Below are 11,831 nucleotides of genomic sequence, written 5' to 3' on the forward strand. Positions count from 1 at the left end.
CGCATGAGGTGGCCAAAGTACTGGAGTTTCAGCTTTAGCATCATTCCTTCCAAAGATATCCCAGGGCTGATCTCCTTCAGAACGGACTGGTTGGATCTCCTTGCCGTCCAAGGGACTCTCAAGAGTCTTCTCCAACACCACAGTTCAAAAGCATCAATTCTTCAGTGCTCAGCCTTCTTCACAGTCCAACTCTCACATCCATACATGACCACAGGAAAAACCATAGCCTTGACTAGACGAACCTTTGTTGGCAAAGTAATGTCTCTGCTTTTGAGTATGCTATCTAGGTTGGTCATAACTTTCCTTCCAAGGAGTAAGCGTCTTTTAATTTCATGTTTCTGTCTTTGCCTAGACTACTTTTTAAATCTAAAAATATTAATCAATCTTTTTATACATAGCAAAAAGGAAAGGGCCTGGCCTGTGGCATACATTCAGTAAGTATATGCTGAAAAAAATGCATAATATGATGAAAGTTGCAGTATAGATGTGTCAATTTGGTTTCATAAACATACACTGGCCATATACACAGTTATCCAGTGGTTAAGATGCTGTGTTTCCACTGCAGGGGGCTTGGGTTTGATTTCTGGTCCAGGAACTAAGATCCCACATACTGTGCAATGGGGCCAAAAAATAGAAGGAAAAAAAAAAAATACTAGGTGTTTTGAATACTAAACTTGAATAACATGTGCCTTGACCTACAGTTTACGCATAATAGCCTGATATAGAAAAATACTTCCATAAAACTAAATTTTAACTACAGTTCTGTTTAAAGTTTAGAAGTTGTACTTGAATAAATTACATACTTTAAACAGCACTTGCTCTGGTGCTTAATAAGAGCAATGCATTTTTCTAATGGTTAAATGTTCAATCAATTTGGCACCAGTCTTACTGAATCTTACTTCAATACGTCTCTTAATTCCATCCCATGTTCACCATTCCCCATGATACTGTCTTTTTTCATAGTGTCCTTACTTGTTATTGGCATTGTTTTCTTATTTTCTAATATTTCTACCCTAGACTTTCTGCTATAATATCATCAAATTGACTGATAATCAGAATACCTGCACCTGAGATTTCTCTTTGATCACAAACTTAATGTGGCTTTGAACTTATCATTTTCCCTGCCTCATCCCCTTCCCTCTTCTCTTCCTCTCTTGGATTCCCAAATTTTGGTAAATATCATCAATTATTGCTATTTTCCCTGCCAGAAATGTGGACATCTTTGTCAAGTAAAGGGTTCTCCAATGTGTTTCCTTCTCCGTAGTGTCTCTTCTGTCATTTGGTTTATTTCTTGCACAGACTAATGGGAAAGTTCTATCATAAGTGTCTGGAGAATTCACTTCCCTGCACCAATATACCATTTACATTCTCTTAGAGTGATCTTTGTAATATTCAAATCTGACTGTGCTCCTTAGGCATAAATTTCCCCCACAGGATACAGCTTCAATTCCTTAGTTCTGCATCCTCTAGATCTTTATCATCTCATCAAGCCATCTTCTCTCTACTGTGTATTCTGACTGTATTTGTGGATTACAGCTAACTGAATATGTAGTGCATTCTTGTGCTTGTACACTGTCTTCTGATTATAATACCCTGCCCCTTCTTTCTTCTAACTTTAACTCATCCTTCTAGAAGTTATAAATATAAGCCGTCCAAACTGGAATAGAATGTGACACAAAATAATATGTTCCCTTTCACTTCAAGTATTTTAGTATCTGCTGAAAGATCAAACTACTTCAAATATATTCTTGATTCATCAACTGGCAAAATTCATTATAACTTAATGTATCCAATGACAATATTACCAAGAAAGGAGTGTATGAAATCAAACCACATTTTCACTTAGATTCCCATCCTGACCAATGCTTCATCACTAATGAAGCATTAGCGATGCTTCATCTTTTTCTTATTTTGGCCCCATCATGGAGCATGTGGGATCTCAGTTCCCTGACTAGGGATAAAACCCATGCCTCTGCAGTGGAAGTTCAGTGATGCTTAATCTTAATTTTTAACAGATTTTAGTTGGAAGTGGCTCCTCACATGTCACTTCTGGTCCCTGTCACTTTGCTTTTAGTCATGGCTTTTATTATTGTTTCACAATGAACTGTTTATACCCCTCATTATTTTTATTACAAGTAATCAGTGAATCACCATCAACAGTACAAACCATACCATAGAAATATAAAGGAGAATCTACATTTTCACAGTATTTTACAAATTTCAATAAAGACATCTTTAGATTATTGTTTTATCTGTGAAATCCAATCAAAGTAGTATTATTGTTCAAACACAACTTCAAGTTGCCCTCTCTGTTCAAATTGTTGTGCCCTAAGATCTTCATGACCCAGATAACCATGATGGTGTGATCACTCACCTACAGCCAGACATCCTGGAATGCAAAGTCAAGTGGGCCTTAGGAAGCATCACTATGAACAAAGCTAGTGGAGGTGATAGGATTCCAGACGAGCAGTTTCAAATCCTAAAAGATGATGCTATAAAAGTGCTGCGTGCAATATGCCAGAGAATTTCAAAAACTCAGCAGCGGCCACAGGACTGGAAAAGGTCAATTTTCATTCCAATCCCAAAGAAAGGTAATGCAAAAGAATGCTCAAACTACCACACAATTGCCCTCACCTCACACACTAGTAAAATGATGCTCAAATTTTCCAAGCCTGACTTCAGCAGTACATGAACCATGGACTGGCAGATGTTCAAGACGGATTTAGAAAAGGCAGAGGAACCAGAGATCAAATTGCCAACATTTCTTGGACTATAGAAAAAGCAAGAGAATTCCAGAAAAACATATACTTCCGCTTTATTGATCACACTAAAGCCTTTGACTGTGTAGATCACAACAAACTGTGGAAAATTCTTTAAGAGATGGGACTAGTAGATCACCTTACCTGCCTCCTGAGAAATCTGTGTGCAGATTAAGAAGGAACAGTTAGAACTGGACATGGAACAAAAGACTGGTTCCAAATTGGGAAAGGAGTACGTCAAGGCTGTATGTTGTTACCCTGCTTATTTAACTTACATGCAGAGTACATCATGAGAAACACTGGGCTGGATGAAGCACAATCTGGAATCAAGATTGCCGGGAGAAATATCAATAACCTCAGATATGCAGATGACACCACACTTACAGCAGAAAGTGAAGAGGAACTGAAGAGCCTGTTGATGAAAGTGAAAGAGGAGACAGAAAAATCTGGCTTAAAACTCAACATTCAGGAAATTAAGATCATGGCATCCGATCCCATCACTTCATGGCATATAAATGGGGAAATTGTGGAAATAGTGACAGACTTTATTTTATGGGCTCCAAAAATCACTGCAGATGGTGACTGCAGCCATGAAATTAAAAGATGCTTGCTCCTTGGAAGAAAAGTTATCACCAACCTAGACAGCTTATTAAAAAGTAGACCTTTGCCAACAAAGGTCCATCTAGTCAAGGCTATGGTTTTTCCAGTGGTCATATGTAGGTGTGAGAGTTGGACTATAAAGAAAGCTGAGCACTGAAGAATTGACGCTTTTGAACTGTGGTGTTGGAGAAGACTCTTGAGAGTCCCTTGGACTGCAAGGAGATCCTACCAGTCCATCCTAAAGGAAATCAGTTCTGAATATTCCTTGGAAGAACTAATGTTGAAGCTGAAACTCCAATACTTTGGCCACCTGATGTGAAGAGCTGACTCATTTGAAAAGACCCTGATGCCTGGAAAGACTGAAGGCAGGAGGAGAATGGGATGACAGAGGATGAGATGGTTGGATGGCATCAGCGACTCAATGAACATGAGTTTGAGCAAGCTCCAGGAGTTGGTGATAGACAGGGACGCCTAGTGTATTAGAGTCCATGGGTTCACAAAGAGCTGGACACAACTGAGCGACTGAATGGAAGACTGTTTAATCAGAAATTTTAGCAATATCAGAGACATTCAAACTATCAGGATATCACAAATGTGCTTGGCATCCCATCTTTTGTTCATGCTATTTTCCTAAGTAATGTTGGCCATTTCCTTATGCATTTTCCTCTACTCTAAAGCTGTGTAGTTGCTTCCTACCTGGCAGCAGGCTGAAAGTTTTCTTATTCTCATTCAATCTCTCTTTTCTGCTGCTGAATCCCTTGGAAAAGACAGTGTCCAATTGTCAGATAAACAAAGAATTTTCTCTCATCTCGCCTTTTCACCAGGGGGGCAACTCCTGGGAAAACTCTGTCAAGGAAGCCACGGTGTCCTAAGAACTGAACCTAAGTTTTGAGCCATCCAAAGGCTCCTAGCCAGCTAAGACATTATCTTCACTCAGGACTCTCTCCCCAGACTGCCCTTTCTGCCTGTCAGGGCTCACTGTCCCCTCATATCTACCATACCTGAGGCACCCTGTACCATATAAGCTGCTATGGGTATCCAAGCCTCTCTACTCAGGGTGCTCTGCCACCTTTCCTTCCTTATTTTTAATTTGTAGGAATATGTAGAAAGCTACAGAAAAACTATTCCTTTTCTGTCTTCAAGAGAGTGTGGTAAGCGGGCCTGTAATGGCCCACTTATCTTTGAGATTTTTCTCAAGGATTTTCCCAGCTGAGAAGACAGTTGGCTTAGAGAGGAGGAATTTTCAACAATTTTGCTTATTTCCCTTTTTTTTTTTTCCTTCTCACAGCAGAAGGAACGTCATTGGCTTCATTTTTTTCTTGTCAATGATTCAATAATATTTTTTGTATAATGACTGTATGTGTGGAAAAAATACAGTCTGGGAATTTCCATGTTCTGGGAATATACTGGTGAATAAAAGAGACCAAGGCTCTGCACTCATAAATCTTACAGTCTCAAAACTAATAGAAAAACAAATCAGGTTAATCGTCTCTCCTGACCACTGAATACTGACCTTGCCTTCTTGCGTGCTAAGTTACTTCAGTCCAGGCTCCTCTGTTCATAGGGATTCTCCAGGCAAGAATACTAGAGTGAGTTGCCCTGCTCTCCTCCAGGGGATCTTCCCAACAGCAGGAATCAAACCCACGTCTCATACATCTGCTGCATTGGCAGCCTAGTTCTTTACCACTAGCACCACCAGGGAAGCCCAAATAGTGACCTTATCCCTCCTAGATTTCCATTTCTGTCAAAGAGGCCAGGGGGACACAGATATTCCTTTATGTAATGATGGTGTCTTGGTCTGTAGGTACTTCTTATATAATGGAATTTGTCCAGACACCTCTAAAATAATTCTCAGCCACTTCTATTTTCTGTAATTATATGCAAATCTTACTGAAAATATCAGGGCACGATCTGACTTCCCTATTCCAATTCACTCCTGTAGGTGAGGAGTTTTATAAAATGCATGAAAATATATAGAGTGACACAAAAATACAAAGCTAAATATCTGCAGTAAAGAAATGCAAATTAACTTAACCACCATATTATTTTCCTAGCAGGAGATTCTAGCTAATATGAAATTTTATGAGGCATCACAGCACCCATAAAGTATGGAGCATAAATAAATGAATTCCTGAACAATGTGGTATAAATTTAATGCTACCTTTAAATATGAAAAAGAAGTCTGTGATATATATCTCCATTAGGATCTTGAATTTGTCTAACTGGTTATCACTAATGCCCTATTGAAATGCAATTGAAAATTAATATATCTGGCAGTAAAAAATATGACTATTAAGGAAAGTTCATGCATGGTATTTTTATAGACTTGCCAAGTCTCTTGAATTCAGAATGTGGGACAGATGGTCACATGGTAAATTGTTCTCACTCACCAATGCTTTCTGCTGCTTCACTGATTTTTGATCTTCAGATGACTTGTCTCATTCAGAATGTGTGGCAAATGAAAGTTTCCAATTGTCTTCACCAAATGTGAAAAATCATAATATGTTCATGACAGAAAATCATATAAATTTTATAAATCTAAGTCAGATCAAAGACTTCCTAAATTTCTAGGTCTTTTATGGGGAAATTTTAAGTTTATATCTAAGGTGAAAATTATTTTTCTGAGAGTGTAAGATACTCAAATCCTAATTTTTCCTATGTTTTCATTTATTTAGTTATTCATTAAGTTCCTATTCAATAAAGATGTTCATTCAATTATTTTTTCACTTATGTCAGTTCAGTTCAGTTCAGTTGCTCCGTTGTGTCTGACTTTGCCACCCCATGGACTACACCACACCAGGCCTCCCTGTCCATCACCAACTCCAGAGTTTACTCAAATTCATGTCCATCAAGTCAGTGATGGCCATCCAACCATCTCATCCTCTGTTGTCCCTTTCTCCTGCCTTCAATCTTTCCTGGCATCAGGGTCTTTTCAAATGAGTCAGCTCTTTGCATCAGGTGACCAAAGTATTGAGTTTCAGCCTCAGCATCAGTCCTTCCACTGAACACTCGGGACCGAACTCCTTTTGGATGGACTGGTTGGATCTCCTTTCAGTCCAAGGGACTCTCAAGAGTCTTCTCCAACACCACAGTTCAAAAGCATCAATTATTCGGTGCTTTCTTTATGTACTTAGCCATAAATTTAGATGTATTTGCCTGTTCAGTCTATCATATCAAAAAAAAAGTGGTATCATAAACCGGGTGGCTTAAACATGAGATATCTATTTAGCATAGCCTGAAGAGTAGAAACCACAGATCAAGGTTCTGGCAGATTTGGTTTCTGGTGAGCTCTCTCTTTCTGGCTTTCAGGTGGCCTCCTTCTTGCTGAATGCACCTGCCCTTTCCTCTATGGTTTGTGGAAATAAAGAAAATCTGGTGTCTCTTCCTCTTCTTATGGGACCATCAGTTCTATCAAATTAATGTCCCATCCTCATGACCTCATTTAATCTTTATTTTGGAGAAGGAAATGGCAACCCACTCCAGTATTCTTGCCTGGAGATTCCCATAGACACAGGAGCCTGGTGGGCTACAGTCCATGGGGTCACAAGAGTTGGACATGACTTAACAACTAAACCACCACCAACAACCTTTATTTGCTTCTATAGCCCTTGTCTCCTAATACAGCCACATTGGAGATTAGGGCATTCTGGGGAATTTTAGAGTGACATAATTTGATCCATAGTACTAGTATACCCATTTTAATCATTATAAAATAAAATGAATGTTACTTTTGAGATTTCACAGTAGGACATACACTTTTCTATTCTTCTCATTGCAAGTGATTATTAAAAGGTATATATTACACCTGCTGAGTGGCACAATAATCATTGACCCTGAATGGGCATAATTTTGAATCACTGGGAAACAGGTTGTAAATATGACATATACAAGGTTCAAAGCCAAACAGTTGATAGTGTGGTTATCAATTATCTTTTTATCTTTTTTATTTTTTGGTTATCTTTTTATCAAAATAAAAAGTATGTTTTCTTGTGGAAGAAATCAAACTACTCTTAATTATCCATATTAAAAAGAGATGCTATTTATATTGGATCCTTCATTCATGATACCAACAAATCAGGTATTTCATGACAGGCATATGTTTTATTATACAGATGGTGACATTGAAAACAATTGCTTATTAAGGTTACATTGGTTAAACACCAGCGATTCATTGCTCTTGGTTACAGCTCATAGGATGAAGGTTGTGATTTGATTTAAAGACAGTCAAATGAGGGTTAGTTGGATTAGTCAGAAGCCCACAAAGAGGCTGTTAATAAATCTTTACACCCACACAGATTATGGGGATAAACTGGACCAATTCTTTCTCTTAGAAATTTGAGCTGAAATTCTGATCAAGTGTACCAGTTGGTAGGGGCACCAAAATAGGAAGACACAGTGAGAAGTGGTGAGTGGGTGGGTGGGTGATGGGTGAGAGGAGGAATAGCAGAGCTCAGTCAGTGCAGAGACCTGAAACAGATTCTTAGGAATGTCATCTGCAGAGGTGTGCAATAAAGAAATGAACCTTTCCAAAGAGAGGAGTTAGCTTCTATCCCTTGCAAAGTTGTCTCTAAATCCCGGGATACCTGGCTTCAAAAAACTGATTCTGTTTACCGGCAGGCCTAAGACCATCATCCTACATAATCTAACACTATAAATTATGCTGATTTACTTTGTGTCACAAGGTGTCAGCTGGACTTTCAAAGCAGCTGGAGACTGAGATGAGCCACATGCTCAGTCAGCCTTGTCTCTAAGATGGGACCCCAAAAAAAGCTCAGGACTCAAGTTTCAGGTGAGCTTCCTTGGTTGAGTCAATACAAGCTAGTCCTCCATGTGTATTGCCCCACTTTGCTTCTGAAAGAATAAATACTGTTTATGACTTCAAGAGACAGGACCTTTGGAAGTGTCATGTCTAGAACTTTCCTAGTTCCAGACTTTCTTGGCATACCTGCCAGGCAACTTGAACAAAGCCTGCTAATAGGCAATATTAGTTCTTCTTATGAATCCAGGTTGCACAGCCTTTTCCAGGTGGTGTACAAGTACATGAATGCCTCCCTTTTGTGTTTCCCTATAGTGTCCCTATAGTGTCCCTATGTTTCCCTACAGATGTCCCTATAGTGAACTCTGCCACTTTAACATCACTAAGGGAGTATATGAGAGCACAGCAAACCCAGCATTATAGTCCAATAAGTAGTATCTATTTTAGATCTCTTTAATTTCCACTTGCAAGATGTCATGATTTGTCATGGTCTATGACTATTCCTAAGGAAATGTAAGATGAAAGCAAGAAAACTAATAGAAATAGTTGTAAAACAGTAATAAAAATTTGCTGTAGAAACTGGGTTCTTTGCATTTAGAGGAAGAATATTCAAAGGTAGCTGGTAAGCTTTGTAAGAGGTGAAATGACTTTTGGTTGGAATATCTTTGTGTTTGCCCTTCAGCTACTGTGATGCCTGCCAAAGCTTTAGGCAATTCTTTCACACAGATGTGTGCACATGTGCACGTGTGCTCAGCCGCTCAGCCGTGTTCCACTCTTTGGGAGCCCGTGGACTCCACCAGGCTCCTCTCCATGGAATTTACTGGCAAGAATACTGCAGTGTGTTGCCATTTCCTCCTCTAGGGGAATCTTTATGACCCAGGGATTGAACCCACATCTCCTTCAAATCCCACATTTGCAGGCGGGTTCTTTACCACTGAGCCACCTAGGAATCCCGTTTACATGGATTCTCTCATGGAAAAATGTCTGTCCTGTGACTCATTTCCTTGAGATCTGGTTCCTTTCTTTCCAAGGAAAAGTGTTGATAATATTTAAAATTTTTCCTTGTTGGGTTATACAGTATTGTTGGCTTAATAACCACTCAGTAATAAGTTTTATAATTTGGGGAAGATCTTTTGTACTATGTATCTACAGATTAAAGAAACATCTCTAAAAAGGCAACTCTTTAGATAGACCAAGGGTGGGAATCTTTGGCTACTGTGTTTTTAGAAAGGAATTTTTAGGAGACCTGTGTTCTGTTCTGCTACTAATGAACTATGAGACTTCAAAGGGTTTGATCATCATCTGTATCCTCAACTGTAAAATGAGAGAAGTAGCCACAGTCTTATACACAGGGACATTCTGCCAAGGACTAATAACATTTTCTCTATGGAGGGTGACCATAGATCGAGGCTTGCAGGGACAGCAACAATTTATGTGTATTGCCCCAGCGGGTTAATTAATTAATTATTAAGTATATCCCCTTCACACTCAAAAGCAGCCCAATTGGCTTAGTATGGTATCTAAGCCAATTTTGTGCCAAATGCCTAATTTACAGGAAACTTTCTCATTATTGTTCTGATAATCTTGTAAAGATGAGCTTAGGTAAGACTTACCTGCTCAGGGATCTGCAGCTAAACCTCACCCCAGAATATAAGTCATACTCTCCACTGCCTAACATAGGAGTCAGTTACAGTTATACTGTAACGATTTCTAAAAATTGTTACAGTATAACTGAGCCATTTTACCCAAAAGGTCTTCATATAAAAGTTCTATGTCAAAAATAATTAGATTGGTTTTAGGAAGCCAATATATTTTTCTTTCATTCTTTACTCTCTCTACCCCCTATCCTTCAACCCTGCCAATACTATAAATCAAAAGGGAGCAAAAGTTATCTAACTCTAATTATCTCGGTTTACATTTTCCTCAATTCGTTGAAATCCTTCCTTTCTGAAAAATCCCCTCCATCCAGGAGACTCCAGTGAGCATATTCATGTTTCAAACAAATCTGCCTTTGTTAATCATCAAAAGGTATTTTCTTTAGTAAGTGAAGCTCGGCAGGCCCTGCAGCTGTGTTGTTTATTTTATAGCCAGCACAAAGACAGTTTATTTTTTTAAATACTATAATTAGATTAGTGTTCTCTTTACTGAAGCATCTGTAGGAAAATGAGAGTGTGTTTCTTTGAATGAATGAGCAGTCGCATTTATTTTTATTAAATCTGAACTTGTCCTCCGAGATAGCAGAATTTAATTTTATGTTCTAATACTACATGTAATATTCCAACTTTTTTTCAGATAAAGCTCTGGTTGCCCCAAAAAGGAGGTTGGACTAAATTGAATCTTCTGATTCCAATTTTATGAACTGCAATAAAATCTCTCTAGGGTGCAGGATTACATCTGTGTTGAAGAATGACTACATTAAGGTATGTATTTGCATACATAAACAAATATATCTGATAGTTATCTATGACCTGTCACTAACACAGGGAGCATCATGGAATATAATAATATTATACTTTTGTTATGACTTTGCATGTCTTTACTAAAAAGTTTTAGAAGTGCTGGTTATGAATCAGATTAAGATCCAAAATAGAAACATTTTGAAAAAGTTTTGGAGACTAGCTTATCAACATTGCATCTATAAAACTGCTACTTAGAACTGTCTAGACAGCAGTTAAATTGCCCAGGGAATAAGGCATCCCTCTTGACCAGACACTTTTCCTTTCCACTTTGGCATTGCCAATAAGGAAAGTATATTCCTTTCTCTATGCTCTTTTTGTCTTCATTGATAAAAGCAATTTTTGTGATATTATACCCTTAACAAGAAAAAAACTCTTCTAGTTTTCTATTGTTGGGTAACAAATCGTAAGCTAAGTAGCTTAAAACAATTTATGATTACCTTTCCTGGTCCGTGGGCTTGCCGGGTTTGACTGGGTGGCCTTTCTTGGTGCTTCTCAAGCAGTACAGTGATGAGGTGGCTCAGGCTCGAGTTAATTGAAGGCTCAACAGGGCTAGACATCCAGGTGGGCTTTGTATCCCACCTAACTGACTTTTCAGCTGAAGTGATTTGAACCAGAGCAGGAAACTGGCTAGTTAATCTTTCTCCACCCTTTTTTTTCTCCTTCTGGAGTGCCTTTTTTGTGTGACCCATTCAAATGGCTATTTGGGGCTTCCTCACACCATGTCCATCTTACATAGGAAGTAGTTTCACCCAGAGCAAGTGTTCTAAAGGCCCAAGGCAAACACTGAGTGCCTTCCATAAGCTAACTTCGGACATCATGGAGCATCGATTCCACTGCCTTCTATTTTCTGAACAAGGACCATTATAGGCTCAATGTGGGAGGGAACTTCTTAAGTAAGTTAAGGTTCATTGAAATGTGGGGAGGCATGGGCAGAATTTTTGTAGACAAACTAGCACAAAGCAAAATATTTTTTATTAAAATTAAAAAAAATAAATTTAGTTATAATAAATAATAAATGCCATCCATGCCTCAAGTGGATAATTTTTCTAAAGAGTTTTTTTATAGAATGTTAATGTTTTTTTTAATGTTACCTCATTAAATAACAATAGATACTTTTCTATTTAATTTTATTTATTTTCCCTTTTAAGTATACTATTGTACTTATTTTCTGCTATATTATTTAAAAAAAAACAATTTTATTTAAATAACATGTGTTATTCAAAAGCCTGGATGGGATGTGCTAAGGATAGCCTTAGC

At 38.2% G+C, this 11,831-nt stretch overlaps 1 long non-coding RNA gene across 2 annotated transcripts in view; it reads left to right on the forward strand.

The window, feature by feature from the left end:
* Positions 1 to 11,831, forward strand: part of LOC139184921 (uncharacterized) — a 318,414-nt gene that overhangs the window by 94,337 nt on the left and 212,246 nt on the right. For both annotated transcript variants that reach the window (XR_011568459.1, XR_011568460.1), the window contains exon 4: positions 10,408 to 10,535. This is a non-coding gene — a long non-coding RNA (uncharacterized lncRNA). The remainder of the gene's footprint in view (positions 1 to 10,407; positions 10,536 to 11,831) is intronic.

This window comes from Bos indicus, chromosome 9 (assembly GCF_029378745.1).
Source record: "Bos indicus isolate NIAB-ARS_2022 breed Sahiwal x Tharparkar chromosome 9, NIAB-ARS_B.indTharparkar_mat_pri_1.0, whole genome shotgun sequence".
Classification (NCBI taxonomy): domain Eukaryota; kingdom Metazoa; phylum Chordata; class Mammalia; order Artiodactyla; family Bovidae; genus Bos; species Bos indicus.